The sequence below is a fragment of the Papio anubis genome, chromosome 14, assembly GCF_008728515.1.
Source record: "Papio anubis isolate 15944 chromosome 14, Panubis1.0, whole genome shotgun sequence".
NCBI lineage: Eukaryota > Metazoa > Chordata > Mammalia > Primates > Cercopithecidae > Papio > Papio anubis.
Window position 1 is genome coordinate 60197395 of NC_044989.1, and position 15266 is coordinate 60212660.

At 40.0% G+C, this 15266-nt stretch overlaps 1 long non-coding RNA gene across 6 annotated transcripts in view; it reads right to left on the reverse strand.

Moving 5' to 3' along the window:
* LOC108581646 overlaps positions 1 to 15266 on the reverse strand; it is a 441215-nt gene that overhangs the window by 173692 nt on the left and 252257 nt on the right. For all 6 annotated transcript variants that reach the window (XR_004178269.1, XR_004178266.1, XR_002516662.2 and 3 more), the window contains one exon: positions 4377 to 4502. This is a non-coding gene — a long non-coding RNA (uncharacterized LOC108581646). The remainder of the gene's footprint in view (positions 1 to 4376; positions 4503 to 15266) is intronic.

Sequence of the window (15266 nt, forward strand, 5' to 3'; positions counted from 1 at the left end):
GCTTGCTGAGCACCAGTAAGTCAAGCATCAAAGTTCCCGAGGTGTTGCCAGGGCCAGATGATCAAGCAGGTATTTTAAACAAGTTAGGTCTAAGATTGAGTCTGGGAGATTAGCTAAGGCATGAAAAACCCCCTAATCACATGGGGTCTAGAGTCTGGAACCCAAAAGCAGCATTAAAAAAAAAAAAGAAAAAAAAAAAAACTGTTCTAACAAGGAAGTCGCCAAGGCAAGTTCTGATATTAGAGCAGGAACTTTTCCTTCCCATTCACTGAGCTGTTAGCAACTTGAGAGCAGAAATGACCTCGTTCACTTTAAGTCTCCTCACAAAGTAACTTCGAGTCTGGCCATGGTGGTAACTTAATAAATGTTAGAGAAATGAATTAAATTTCTTTTTGTTTAATTTTTCACCCTGATGCTGGTTAAGGCAGAGGGGGAGAAGCCGTAATTACCTTATGCCCTTTGAGTTTCTCCAGCAAAAGAAAAATCTCAGTATTCAAAGACGAAATAAAGAGAAAGCTATGGTAATTCTCCTGAAAATAGGCTTATAGCCCCTGCGATAACCTTCTTCCCTGACTCTTCTCATTAGCTGGGATCTAGTCACTATCACAAATTTATTCTTTTTTCTAAAACCCAGAATTCTCTATTAACCAGTAAGTCAATTCAACATATTTACAGGCCAGTGACACTTATAATGGTGCCCCTGAGGTACCCTATGATTCTAAGGAGCTTTTAGAATTTACCAATAATCAAAATAACTTTGGTTTAGTTTTAGTGTTAAATGTTTTCCTGGTAGTACTGGGATCAACAGATGATGAGATGGATTCCTTCCAGAATGACTGGAAGCTAACAACTGGTTAGGCCAGTGACTTTAGGCAACCATTCAGGAGCTTTCCAGAAGGCAAAGGGGGAAGTTCACCGGAACTATCAAGTACATGCAGTAAAGTAGTGGCAATACAAAGTTATTTGCCATGCAGAGCGTGGCAGCCAAAAAAAGGTGGAAACTAGCTGATGATTGTTGGTGCCAAGGGTATAGAAAGCCACACAGGTGAACAATGCAGCAGGAATGTGAAATAAAATAATTCTAGCAGCAAACAATGAAACACAATCCAGATAAGGAGGTCACAATTAACAGGGAATTATTGTAGCAAGAAGTGAAATGCAGACACTAGTTTTCAATAGAGCTAGATAAGTCAGTTTAGGCAACTGGATTAAGGGAAGCTAGGAAGGCAAAAAATGTTATTACAGGTTACTAGTGCAAAAAGACTCCTGCAAGAGCTTAGTTTAAAACAGAATTCTAGAACAAAAAGTCAATGAGTAATCACCCAGGAGCAGGGGGCATAGGAATTACAAAGAGGCACAAGGAAACTTTTGAGGGTAATATATATGTTTATTATCTTACTTATGGTTACGGTTTCATGGGTATGCAAATATGTCAAAACTCATCAAATCTCATGCTTTAAACATGTGTTGTTACTGTGCGCCAATTAAATCTCAATAAAACTCTTAAAGAAATTAAGAAAAAGGAAAAAATGGCTAAACTCAAGCCTAGACACAGCACTCAAGGGCTAAGCAGGGAAAATAACAAAGCTGAAAATGTTAAATGGTTGACTTGAGGACTCAGCAGTTTTGCCTGCTATGGAAAAAAGGAGGAAAAGAGAGACACAGAGATCTGACTTACCTACTCGTACGTATACTCATATTGCTTATGACAGGTAGAGAATTCTCATTAGAGGAAGTGGTGCCACAGTGCAAACATACAGAAGGATGTGCCTATCTGGGGATGGCCCAGCGAGCTGTCCCCCATGAGGTCTCACAGGCCCACATTTATTTCCTTCTTGCGTTTACCCTGATGGACATGACATAATATGGAACTGGGTCCATGGTTAGTAAGGGTCTGGACTGTATTTTTGACAGCCTCTGGAACCTAATTCATCAGCACACCTAAGAACAGCTCCTCTGTCACTGGGAGACTCATGAAAACCAAGCTTGGGAGACTAATTTATTTATTTATAAGAAATATTATTTTCATTCAGATCAAAATCCTTGAGTCAGGCTGCCCCTGTAGCTTTCTCCTCCAGGCTAGAGCCTCATGGTGAGGTGAACACTTATCGGAAGCTAATGTGAATCAGAACAAGCAATTGGACTGCTGGTGTGTTAGACGGCATAGCCAGATATACCCATCTCAACCAAAGCACAGCATCACCTCTCTCTCTCCTGGATGAGACTTGGATGAGCTGAGGATTACTGCCATGATTCTCTTCTTTTTCTGCATTTGTATCTGATTAGTCTCTTCTCCAATAAACATATCATTTGTGTAGATTTGTCAATGACTTGGCTTGCAACCAGGTATTTCTGAATGTGAAAGTCAGTTCATTACTGTAACACATTGCTTATCTATGCTCTGATCCAATAGATGTTGACTTTATGGCTTAATGCTCAAGAGGAATTCTTTTTTTCTTTATTTATATATTCCTGGATAGATGTCTGTAACTCCCATATACAGATACTAGTATATATCTAATACAACTATGTTCCATATGTTAATTGTTCCAAAAAATAATTATTGGATTCTGACACTTTGGAAATAAGAAACCATGTATACAGTAGCTGCCATAACTCTCCAACAACCAAAATATTTGTTTATTTGAATCATTCAGTTTCCTCACCATGCTGGCAAAGTTTTTACCCTACTGTGGGAAAATGGAACACTTAAGTACAGATTAATCTGTCTGTTCAGCAAGCAGAGCAATGCTTCCTTCTTTACTACAAATGCAAATCGGAACAGAGAGACTCCTTTGTGAAAATTCACAGAACACAAATGAGGAGCTTGTGCTTCATTGGGGTCAGTAGTCAAAAACTTTGCTTCAGAAGCCTATGGAAATTAGGGGTGTTTCTCTCTGGTCTCAGTAGCTCTTTGACTCTTTATCGCAATAGGATAAAAATTGTAACACTCAAGAGACAGAGTCCAGTTGAAGGGTTTCAGTCTCTCTGAATTCCCTTGGTCAGGCAATATCAGGTTGTCATCCACTCTGAGTGAAGGAAACTTCAAAGGTCAGCATACTGAAACCAAAGGGGCAGTGGGTGGCTCTCCTGGAAGTAGGGCTTTTACTGCCTATGGTGAATCCCTTGGAGGAACAACGTGGGAACTTTCCAGCAAAGAGAGGTGAAGGGGGAAATTACTCAATTCCTAATAGTATCTTTGCTGAGGCACAGACTGGCCCTATGGTAGCAACCAATCACAACTTCTCTTCTCATTTTTTGGAGCATGAGTTTCTCCCTAATTTATTTATCAAGATATTTATATCGAAAGATCAATCAATTGTGATTTCATACAAAGAGACTTAAACAGGGTATTTGTAGCTATCACATGTTCTTCTTCCTTAATGCTTGTGTTTTTGTAAGGTGAACACAGGCCTTTAAAACACATTAGTTAAAAATGATGATCACAAGTCTCCCAATCTTGGAAAGTATAAAAGGTCTCAGGTCTCATTTAAAGGATAGACCTGACGTCTGGCATAAAAGATATTGTCATATGGACCTTGAGCCTGCCATTGTCCACAAAGGGAAGGGCCAGGCCACATGCTGGAAGCTGGTACTAACACATATGTGAGACAATTAATTGCTTGGACAATTTGTTCTCTTTGGCTCTGGTGATTAGGTTGGGAATTAAATAACCACAGTTCTCTGAGTCAAGGAATGGGGGTCATGGTAATTCACAGAATAACAAAAATGGAAGGATTTTGGAGCTTAAAGGGACATTAGGGAGCCTCTAATCCAGTGATTTATAAACTCTTTACAGTATTAATTTTTTTTATTTTTTAGAAAAAAGTCTTACATAGACCCACTATATAAAATGATATACTAATGGAACTGATCATATGGATATAGATACCAAGAGCTCTGAAGAAAAGTAGCTTGAAAACCATGGGGTAGCATAACATCCCTCATTCTACACATAGGAGAATCGAGAAGCCTTCTCGATTTTGCCACACAGAGTGAGTGGCAAAGAGAAGACTAGAAAACAGTCTTTCAAACTGCTGTTCAGTACTCTCCCTTCCTCAGAAGCAAAGCTGTATTTCCAGAAAAGGCCATGAGGAATGAAGGAGAATCAGTGCTTATTCTCCCTAGTCACATTAACACCCAAGTAGTACTAGTTGGTGCACAGTATTAGTTGCAGCAACAGCAGCAGTGGTAACGATTGTAGTAACAGTGGCAGTAATAGCAGTAATAGTAGCAGCAGCATACTGCTACATATCCATAGACGATGTTAAAGGTTGCACATTATATCATGTGTTAGCCAAAGGTAGACAGGAAAGAATATGATCATCCTCATTTTACAAATGAGGAAACAGGTTCAGAAAGGTTAAGTGACATACCTGCTCAAGGTTATTTAAACTAAGTATCAGAACTGGGTCATCACATTCCAAAAGCTGTGCTCTTTTCCCTACTCCATCATGTTGTTCTATTTTGAATACGAAACTTTTTCCAATCTTCTTCATTTCCTGAAAAACAGGAGTGAAAATCCAGCTCATCGAAGAAAATAACCATTCTGCTTGGCATTCTATCAACAGTTTGAACTTGAATAGATTCAGATTCTCTGCAAAGAGGACCTATATCAGGCTGATCAATGGAAAATTCTGTCAAAGCATAGAATTCCAAAAATCATCTATATAGACATTAAACATTTTCATTTAGCTTAAAATTTATAAAAGCAGATTATTTGCCAATCTTCTGATCTAAACCTAAGCTTCATCCTTGAATCAGTAGTTTGGAGTGCAGGTTGTCTTTCTTGCATAAACCACACCCATAGTTTCCATCTGCTACAATTTCTAATCTCAGTTTCTTTAAAGTGGGGTGAGAACCAAGACACTTGCAAAGCAATCTGAATGTAAAGTACTTTTAATTTTAATGATCTTCCCCCAACCCTTTGCAGATGTCTTATGCATGCCTATTCCAACCGAACACTTATTTTAGTGACTTGCTTTCATCAAGTAGTCCCAAGGTGTTCATTTCAATAACAGAGGGAGAACTCTCTTCTTCTTGCAGTCATATTTCATCAATTAGTAAATATTTAACTTAATCGCACATAATAAGAATAAGAACAATCCATATAAACCCATTGGAAAACAAACACCAGACTATGTGTTAGTAAACAGCTCCATTGTTGGCGGCAGAGAGGCAATGGTGTATTAACGAGTAGCCTTCCTAGTCGCAGACATCAAAAAAACCATGGGCATCGTGCATATGCTTTAGCGTTAATAGAGAGTGCTGCTTCATCACAAAAGTTTTTAGCAGAGGTCTATCCAAAGGGCTAGTCCTGAATTCTGAATTAATTGTCCTTGGTTATGTTACTTTGCACATGTACTGGGAAGCTGTTTCATTGGTACATCTTATATTTCCCCAGATGGTCTAGCCAAGCTCTCAGAAAATGAAGCCTTTTTTATTTAAAAAAAAAAGAAGAAGAAGAATAAGAAGAAGAGGAAAATGATTCTCCTCCTCTTCACCCACTGCATCCATAATCAATACAGGACCTTTCACCTAACAGATACTCCAAGAAATGTTACTGCCCAGAACACCAGAATGAGGACAGACACTACACCCTCAATCTGGTCAGGTATACGGTTTTCAACTTCAGGAATGCTTTATGGGGTAAGCAAGGTGGTAACTGAAGGCACTTTGAAATAAAGTGTAAATGTGATGTGTTTTCAATTGGGTGTCTTATTTCCAGGAGCCCCCTTACCCTATCTCCAACACACATACCGCTCCCAGGAAACACAGCCAGCCCTGGGCCACTGCTGTTCACACATTTAGCTCTTTTAGGACATTAGGGGCAGCAAGCCCCACACTGATGCTGTGGCTAAGATTTACAAGCTCATCCACCTTGGGATGTCCTGAATGAGACTCCAAAATTGGAAGCTTTGGTGGGCTCCTAGCATCAGAAACTGTAGAGGAAGGAGAAAGCGTGTTCAAGAAGCTGCAGTCCATCCAAATCCTCTATTACCCTCGAAATGGTCTACTTGAAAAATGGCAATATTTTTGTATGCCAGCCTCAAAGTCCCTGCTCGAAGAATGCTTGTAGCAAAGCTGTATTTCCTCTTTGAGGGTTTTTGGAAGAATGCATTTAGGTAGGAGCTAGTCTTTTCTTCCAGAAACAGCATGGGCTATCCGTCAATCTACTGGCAAGCCGCTCATCAAGTTCACTCGACAAAGGGTTAGGGCAGCAAGCCCCCACAATAACGTGGAAACAGAAATATTACAAAGTAAAGGCTTATAAAATAATAAAAATTCTACTTACTTCAGATACCTCCCTGTGCCTTTGGCAAAATACCTTAAGCATTCCACATACGGCGGGCATTGTCTTTATAAGATGGCACCTCATAAAATGGTATTAAATATCACCAACGGGGCTTCATATTTCATCCAGCAGGGTTTAGACCAGGCATGTTCTATATCACACATTATTAGAATGACATCTGCTTTGCAAGTTGTGTACCCAGGAGCCTACCCGGATCACTCATTTCAGCACTCGTTCTCGAGGCTTCTGTGCCTTCATAATGCCTAATATGTTTAACTCATTTTGAACAGAAGTCTAAAGCCTGCCACGGCCCTCTGGCCAAAACTGTAGCTGTCAGACAACGGAGCCAGCTATCAAACGTTCCTCATTTATCATTAGTGGTGATGCAGTTGTACAGAAAAATGTGCCCACTGTACTGAGAGGCTGTCAATTGTTCCCCCCTATAAAACTCCTCTTCTCAAATAGGGACATTTCTCTGTGGAGGCCTTGCCATTACATTTTGCTCCTTTTCCCACAACGCTGAATTTATAATGCAAAGAAAATGGGGAACATATATTCATCCAAATGGCCTCTCTGCTATGAAATGAATAAGGAGATCATCAATGGCTGCGTCAGTGCAGGGCTGCACACGCCATTGGGGGAAATTAATAGAATCAGCCCAGAAAGAGCAGGAAGAAAAGAAAAAAGAAAGAGAAAAATCACTCAAGGTTTTTGTGCTAAGGTTGAATTTTGAATAATAAAAGCAGGCATCTGGTAGTTGGAATTCACTTTGGAATTGCCATTTTTTGCCAACAAAGTAGACTACAAGGGCTACAGATCTGCCTTCTGACAAAGTCTCCAACTTCTGACTCCTCATGTGACTACTGACAATGGTTCTTAGGGGCTTCTTTTCCCTCCTGTAAACTGTACCTCTGAAATCAGCTTCCAGCCCGAGAGGCTACCCAAATTTTTTGTTGATATTTACAGCATGTTTTAGAAGGGACTTAATGTTTAAAAAAGGAAAAGTTGGGCACTCCTGACAATAATCTACATCATTATTATTAGGCTTATGATTACTATTAGGATTTGAAGTTCTGCCCTTAACATTTTATTTCTCCTCCACCCACATGGCTGCCTCTTCCCACTTACACACCTTAGCCATCTCTTGTATAATTCTGTTGGGAGAAAAAAAAATGGACTCAATTAAATGCATTTGAGATGCCTCCGGGTTTTACCTGTGTCTTCAAAGGGAGAGTGTGAAAGTGTTTATGGTAATGATAACACATCCTCATTGACTTCAAAGAGAGAGTCCTGGTGAATGCATTTATTCCCATAGTATCTCTATCAGAGCAGAGTTATTATCCCCATTTTATAGATGGGAGAACAGAGTGCCATGCCTGAGGATATGGATAGAAATCAGTCCCATGAAGAGAATGAAAGCATTGCCGTGGGCTTCTGGATATTTCCCAAGTTCAGACCATTTTCCCTCTGGCAGCAACAACAAATCTCATCCTCAGAAATAAGCAAACTTTGAGATACCTAAAACAAACCAACACAGCTGAAGTGGTTTGGGGAATGCAGGAGTAAAGGTTGGCTCTCCACTTGCCCTTTTTTCTCCAGAGCCCAATTCTGCTCTCTCCAACGTAGAATCTGTCCCCAGAGATGAATAGGCTGGAGCCTTAACACCAGAAGACGAGGACGGCTAATAACCAGCCCCTAGCTGAACAAACCCTCTCCAGCCTCATTTCCCTGACAACACAATCCTAGACATTCCTTACCTTTTGGAGAGCCCTCTCACTCCTGGGTAGGGAAAGGAGTCAAGATCCACAATGACCCAGGTGAACTCTGTGAGTAACTATGTAAACTCCCCTTGATACCTCTTGAGACCCATCCAGGCTGCATAACATTTTACCCCAAGTATGCCCATATTTTCTCATCTCTAGACTCAGGATCTTCAACCCATTTTTTCCCATTTCCACACCTTTGTCACTCCACTTCCAGAACTGTTCCTCTTTTTCTCTTCCAGTTGTTTCCAGGAGCTCATACATCATTCACTGAACAGCTTCTTCTCTGCCCCAGTGATTTTTTTTTTTTTTTTCTCTCTAAAACCATACTTTACTACAAAACACTGGGCCTGGAAACACATGATGACGAACTGTCCTCTTGATTATAGTCTCAAAATAAGTCTCCAAAAAAGATTCCCCAATCTTCTTTAATTTTCTCTTCCTTTCATCTCAACCACCCTTCATCTTTTTTTCTCTGCTTGCTCACAGTGGTCCAGGGTTATGGACATAAAGGATGTTCTTCACCCAAGCTTCACAGGGAATTTATGGTTACTCATGGAGCTATTCTCCTGAAGACTTGACCAACTTTAATATTTGTCTTATATCCTTCGGCACTGTTCATTCCAACTCAAGGCTAGTAACTTAGCATTGCAAGTGAATTGCAGATAAATTAGTCAATTCAGTTTAATTCAAAAAGTGCTACAGTATCAGGTAAATCATTAACACTGAGGATATATAAGACACCATCCTTCTTCTTAAGGAGTTTAAACAGTCATTTAGAGAGATGCAAAGAATGTCTGTGAATTTGATATCTAACACTGCAGAGTATTAAAACAATAAGAGTCTATAAAACAATAAAAGGTCATCAGAGTGGACTATGTAGATGAGAATGGAAAGAAAGCACTTAATGGAGAACATGAGTCTTGTTCTAAACCTGGAAAGCACTGGAGGAGTTGACAATGAGAAAGGATGGTGGAGGACTCTCCAACTAGGAGTGACAGCAGGATCAGAGGCTATGAATTACATCATTGCCTTTAAGTTATTTGGAGAAACAGAAGAGAAGAATCCTGGAGTCTGTCAAGTTTTTGCTCATTACCTCAATCATGGCTTGGATGAACCTTCTACCTCTTTTTTCTGCAACCATTCTCTTTCTCATTGGTTAAATCACCTAACATTGAAAAACAAGTAGCAAATGAATTCCACTGGGCTGGCAGTTTAGGGGAAAAAAAGAATATGCTTTTGCTAGGGTAATCAGCTGGGCACAGGTATATAGTAACTCTAGTTACCACTGCAGATTGCCAGGGAACAATGGAGGGTGAAAGGGAGGGTTCGTGGGCCCTCCTGATAGCAGGGACAAGATGGCATCTTTGTCACAGATGTCTATCACTTCCTTTCTGCCCCATGGAGTTTTCTAAGTGAAGCCAGTCCCCTGCAATATTGCCATAGCAAGGTTTAGGGAAGATGCTCATTACCAACTGGATAATCCTGCATGAATATCCAACCTCAACAAAACCTTAGACCATTTTGTTTTCACTGTTGTTACTTCTCTGAGTTGTTTCTCTCACTGCGTGGTCTCCACTGCCCAGAGCTTTGCTCTCAAATGTCTGTTTTGGGTAGAAAAAGAAACAAATCCATGTTGAAGTGCTCATCAAAAGGATATATATGTTAGTAGGAGATTATTCCTAAATTCAAAATTCAGAATGCATCCACAATATATCTGTAATGCTGGGATTTTAGACACTGTTAACAAGTTGATAGAATGGTTGTTTCATGTTTGTTGGGAGACAAGGAAGGGGAGAGGTCTTTAAGCTGTCCTTAAATCACCCTGTATGAGTAACACTTACTCAGTCTAATTGTAAGTACAGCCTTTATTTCAAAACTCACCTTCACATAAAGAGGGAAAAATCTGGAATATTATGTTTTATGAGGACAAGGATTTTGTCTGATCATTACACCCCAAAATCCCAAAGCTATCATACAGTTTACATTTAGCAACTCACTGACCAGGCCCCCTCAGCACTCCAGGCTGGGCTCCTTGAAGGGTGCTTTATACTAGCCCTAAGAAATATAAATTATAGGCTTCCTTGGCCTCAGAAATTCCTCCATCTGTCGCACAAGCTTTCTCCATGCCTTCCTGGCAGTCATTTCAATTTTCATGACAGAAGAAAAAAAAAAAAAAGGAAAAAAGAAAGGGAAAAAAAAAGAAGTTGTGGTCTGTGCCACAACTTGAAGTTTCATTTAATGTAGATTTTGATGCATGAACTGTACAATAACCCCAAGTTGGAGGTGTATTTTTTATATTGAGGGTGAGAGACCAATTAGTAGCTCTAACTCCTTAAGCAGATGGTTATCATATAACAGAGGGGCCTGTCCTATCTTTTGCCATTAGAAAGTCATCTTTTTTTCTAATATCTTTCTCTAAAAAGAAAGGATATTATGTAGACAGATTGCATGGCTTAGAAACCGCTGCAAAGTTGAGTTTATAGCAGGACACGTGGAGCCTGAGCATCTCGTTCTTGAACCACTAGTCAGATTCAGTTCCTAAAAACTTGATCCAAGATAAAATACACGAATTCCAGGTGCAGACAGAGAAACTAAGCTGATAAAATGTTTAGGTTTTCGGCCCCAACCCAAACCTTTCCAACACCTCCAACCCAAAATGTTTGGCATGCTACAGTTGGCCCTCAATTACCTGCAAAGGATCCTTCCCTTCTGTGGCTTGGAAACTCACGATAGAAGGGAAGTTACATGGACTTGGAGTCAGAGGGATCTGATTTGAATTTCAGCTCTGTGTTTTACAAGCCAGGTGACCTGAATCCATTTGCTTGAACTTCCCAGCCTGTTTCCTGTCCTGCAAAACTGAACTAATAATCACAGCTTTAGAGAGAGGTGAAGATTAAGTGAAATTGCAAGTGAAAAATCACAATGCCTGGCACTTTCACCTCCCCCTCAAAGCCCAGGCTGGCAGAAACAGCATCACACTGAGCACTGAAGGAGAAGCTAAGGGTCAAAGTATGAGGTGGTCTGGATACTCTTGTCTTCATAGTCAGTGCAGTTGCTAAGAGCACTAACTCAGAAGTCTGATACTTGTGGGTTTGATCTGTGGTCCCACCATCTGCGGGGTATGTGAGCGTGGGTAAGATTCATAACTATTCCGAGCCTCACTGTCCTCATATGTAAAATGGGGTAATACATATCTTGTTCATAGGATTGATGTGCCCATTGAAAGAGACAATTTGCATAATGAGTTTAGCAGAGCGTCTGGCCCATGATAAGCATCTTCTCCTCTTTCCCGTCTTCCTTCCCTTCCCCGCTTCTCTTTTTTCTTCTTTTTCTTTACTTTTTTCTCTTCGTCTCCATCTACTCTTTGATGTACTCCAAGCAGCTATCACTTTCAATAATCCAGAACAGACTGTACCACAACTTCTTCCCGGGAGACCCCCAGCTTGCACCTGTGCCCAGATAGTGCAGTGTCTGGGTCTCTTAATAAAGAAATAAAGATAGTAAGAAGCCTTAGGACCAGGGGTTGCTGTTTGCCAGGCCCTAGGTGGTCCTGAATTCAAGTTCTTTCTCTCTTGCTTGCCGGAGCTCTTCATCTGAAGAGTGAGGGGGTGAGTCAGGATCTCTTACGGTTCCAACAGACTAAGCCTTCTTGGAGAGCTCTCACCTGCCTACTCATGCAGTCCCTTCTGAAATTTCCCCACCTCTCTGGCCATCAACACCCCATCCAAGGATTAAATGGGAGCTCAAAATTTAATACAAAATTTAGTACAAATTGTAGCATTGTACTACTTGCCAAATGTTCACCAAATAAATGAATAAATGCACATTGAGATTGGATCACTCAAACAGGATTTACTGGGAATCTTCTCGGGTCCCCATGACTTTGTATAGTCTATCTTGGTCTCTCAATCTTCTGAAGTTTGATGGTCTCACAGTGCATGTGCTATAATTTAATATTTATTTTTTCCACCAGTTTCATCAAAACAATAACTTTGATTTAATATTAGAGTCCTAATGGCTTCCCAGCCCAGTACCTAGTAGTTTATAAGTGTTTCATAGAAAGCTCCTAAAAACTTGAATGATTAAATTACTGAAATGTTTAGCTTATAAGAAAATTTCAGCTAACCAGATAGTAGATCTGTTGAGGCAAAGAATTTTGCACTTTTTAAATATTCTGTACAACATTTAGCACTGGGTACAAATGTAGTGGGTACACAAAAATACATTTTGGTCCTTATATTACAAACTTTACATCTGCATTTACGATGAAATTCTTCTGGACAACTCAAGTACAAAAGAATGATCTTCACGAAGTCACAGAGCTAGAACTGCTCCTAAGGCCTAAAAGACAAGGACCATCCTCTTAAATGATTTTTGGAAAGATTGTAGAAAGAAAGTGGCTCTCCAACTGTTTATTTTAAAGTGACCCAAGGCCCATATGCTTATAAACAAGCAGTTCAGAAACCCATTTCCTCACCACCATGAGGAACTTTCCTCTATCCCCAACATGCATACATGTTCCACTCATTGAGGACTTGCCTCCTTCAAGGATGTCCCTGATACTGAGCACTATTTTCCTCATTAAGTGTTAGAGATATGGGGGTGAGGGAGGAAGGGTGGCAATGTATTTTTTGCCTTGAGCCCTGTACCTGCTCAAGGGATAGTTCAAAATCTCTAGGGTTGGCTCAGATTAAAGTGGTCATCATCATAGTTGTCATCATCATCATCTACTTAATCATCTCCTTTTCTTCCTTCTCCTCTTTCTCTTTCTCCTCCTCCTCTGGCTCCTCTTCCTCCTAGTCCTCCTTCTGCTACTCCTTCTTTATATCATTCATCAGTGTTCTTCTTCAACAAATGACTTACACCAAAGCATGGGCTACAAAGAGGTGTCCTACTTCTGAGTTTGAGGAATTAGCCCATTCAAAATAGCCCTGAAAAATATCCTGGCCCTTGCTGGAGTAGGCACAGGTCTTTGACAGCATGGAAATATCAACTCTGCTTACTCTTGGTCTGTAAGTACAGCCTGCTTTTCTTCATTTTGTTGGAGGACACAAAAACTCAGTGTCTCTTTAGTGAAGAGTGAGATCCTGGGACATGGAAATGGCTGTCTCTGATTAGATATTGAGGAAGAGAGTCCATTGACTGACTTGCCGTCAGTAACCTAACATTTGAAAGAAAATCCCTGAAGGGCCACACCTCCTGGTCTGCTGGAGGCCATACTCTCTAGGGCAAGGCAATTACAAAGCATACATGCAATGAAAGTCACAGCATGTATTATCCCTTTCCACATCTACTGAAAGCCAGTTGGGCATTCAAGGGGTTAAGCCAGGATCAGCCGACCAAGGAGGCCAATTCTGCCTGTGGCTACCACCAGTCAAATCTGTTGCTGAGTGCTTTAGACAGCTTGTACTTTCAACTCAGCACAATCATTTGTAAAGAAATAATCACTCCAAGTTTATAGTGGCATCGAACTGATAATTTGAAAGTGTGATTGCTTCCCCAGTTAACTAATCAATCCCTTATCTTTAAGGGTGGAGACACATAAAGAATATATGAGCAGATCAATAATTAAGTGAGTTTCATTTCTTTTTTCTCTCTTTCTTACAGATTATAGCTCTTTTTTCAATAAATTTTCAAATTATATCAAATAATGAATGATTCATATGAGCTTTTTTCTTTTCCTATCCAGGATTACTAGAATTGATGGGCGCCATATTCCTTTGATATATACGCACACAGATACCTTTCTTGAATACTTACTAAGTAAGTAGTATTGTGCTGAAGGCTTTCAACATATTCTCTCATTTTTTCATGGGTTGTTTCATCTTCATAGGAGACTAGAGTAGAAGAGTCGGCCCTTTGATGCTGTTCCTAAGTTTTATTTTTCTGCTACAATTAGGCCATGTCTCATCATTTCCACCCAAGGCTGATAAACTTTCAAAGAATTTATTTGCTGTATTTATTCCCATTATTAAGCTCATAACTGTGTGAAGAAAATCCCATTAAATAGCACTTGTCATCACTGGCCTTGCTTCATCCTGGCATCAAGCTAGATGTACCACACAATGATTTCAAGAGTTGCCAGCAGCTCTATCTGTGAGAGTATTAAGATGATAACACAACAATGAAGCTAAAGCTTGAAGTAAAAATCCTCCATTCATACTTTCTTTCTCTCTCCCCTACCCATCCATCCATCCATCCATCCATCATCCATCCATTTGAAAGACAATAGTTGAATGCCTACCATGTGCCGTCTCTGCCTTCAATAATCTTCCCGTCTAGGGCAGGAGGAAAACGTGATGAAAACTAATACAACATAAGGCACAGTAAGGAAAAGTTACATGAGGGAGAACAGATCAAGGAACGGTTGATTCTTACTGAGGAGACTAGGAATGTTTTCACAAAGATTAGGCAGAGTCTTAAAACTCCAAAACAACAGTTATTGATGTGCTCCAAATGAAAAACAAATCATATGTTCGACATCCAATAGACAATATTTGAATATATAAAAATAGACAATATTTGAAAATACAAAAAAGCACAAAAATGAAAGTCCTTTATAATTTGATCATCATTTCTTCTTCCACTGAAGTGTATTACACAAAAAGTCTAAGTCTCTTCCTCTGTGCTTCTAATCCCAGCCTCCAAAAGGGTTAACAGTGCAATCCATCTGATTTCAGACTTGTAATTTGCTCTTACATAAATAAAGGTCTCACTTTACCCCCTCCTCCAACACGTACACAGAGCTTAAAACAACTAGCTCTGGAATCTAACTAGCTGGCTTCTCATCTCAGCTCAACTACCAACTAACTGTGCAACCTTAAACTGGTTATTTAACCTCTCTGTGTCTTATTTTTCTAATATCAAAGTTAACACAAGTGCATATTGTAGGTCTATGTTAAGAATTAAATGCAAAAATGAATATGAACAGTTCCTGGAACATGGTAAGCTCTCAATAAATATAGTAGTAGTAGTACACATAAATATAGAGATCTATACTTTGTTTTAAAAAGTAAAATGACCGGGTGCAGTGGCTCATGCCTGTAATTCCAGCACTTTGGGAGGCCAACGTGGGTGGATCACCTGAGGCTGGGAGTTCAAGACCAGCCTGACCAATATGGAGAAACCCTGTCTCTACTAAAAATACAAAATTAGCTGAGTGTTGTGGTGGGTGCCTGTAATCCCAGCTACTTGGGAGACTGAGG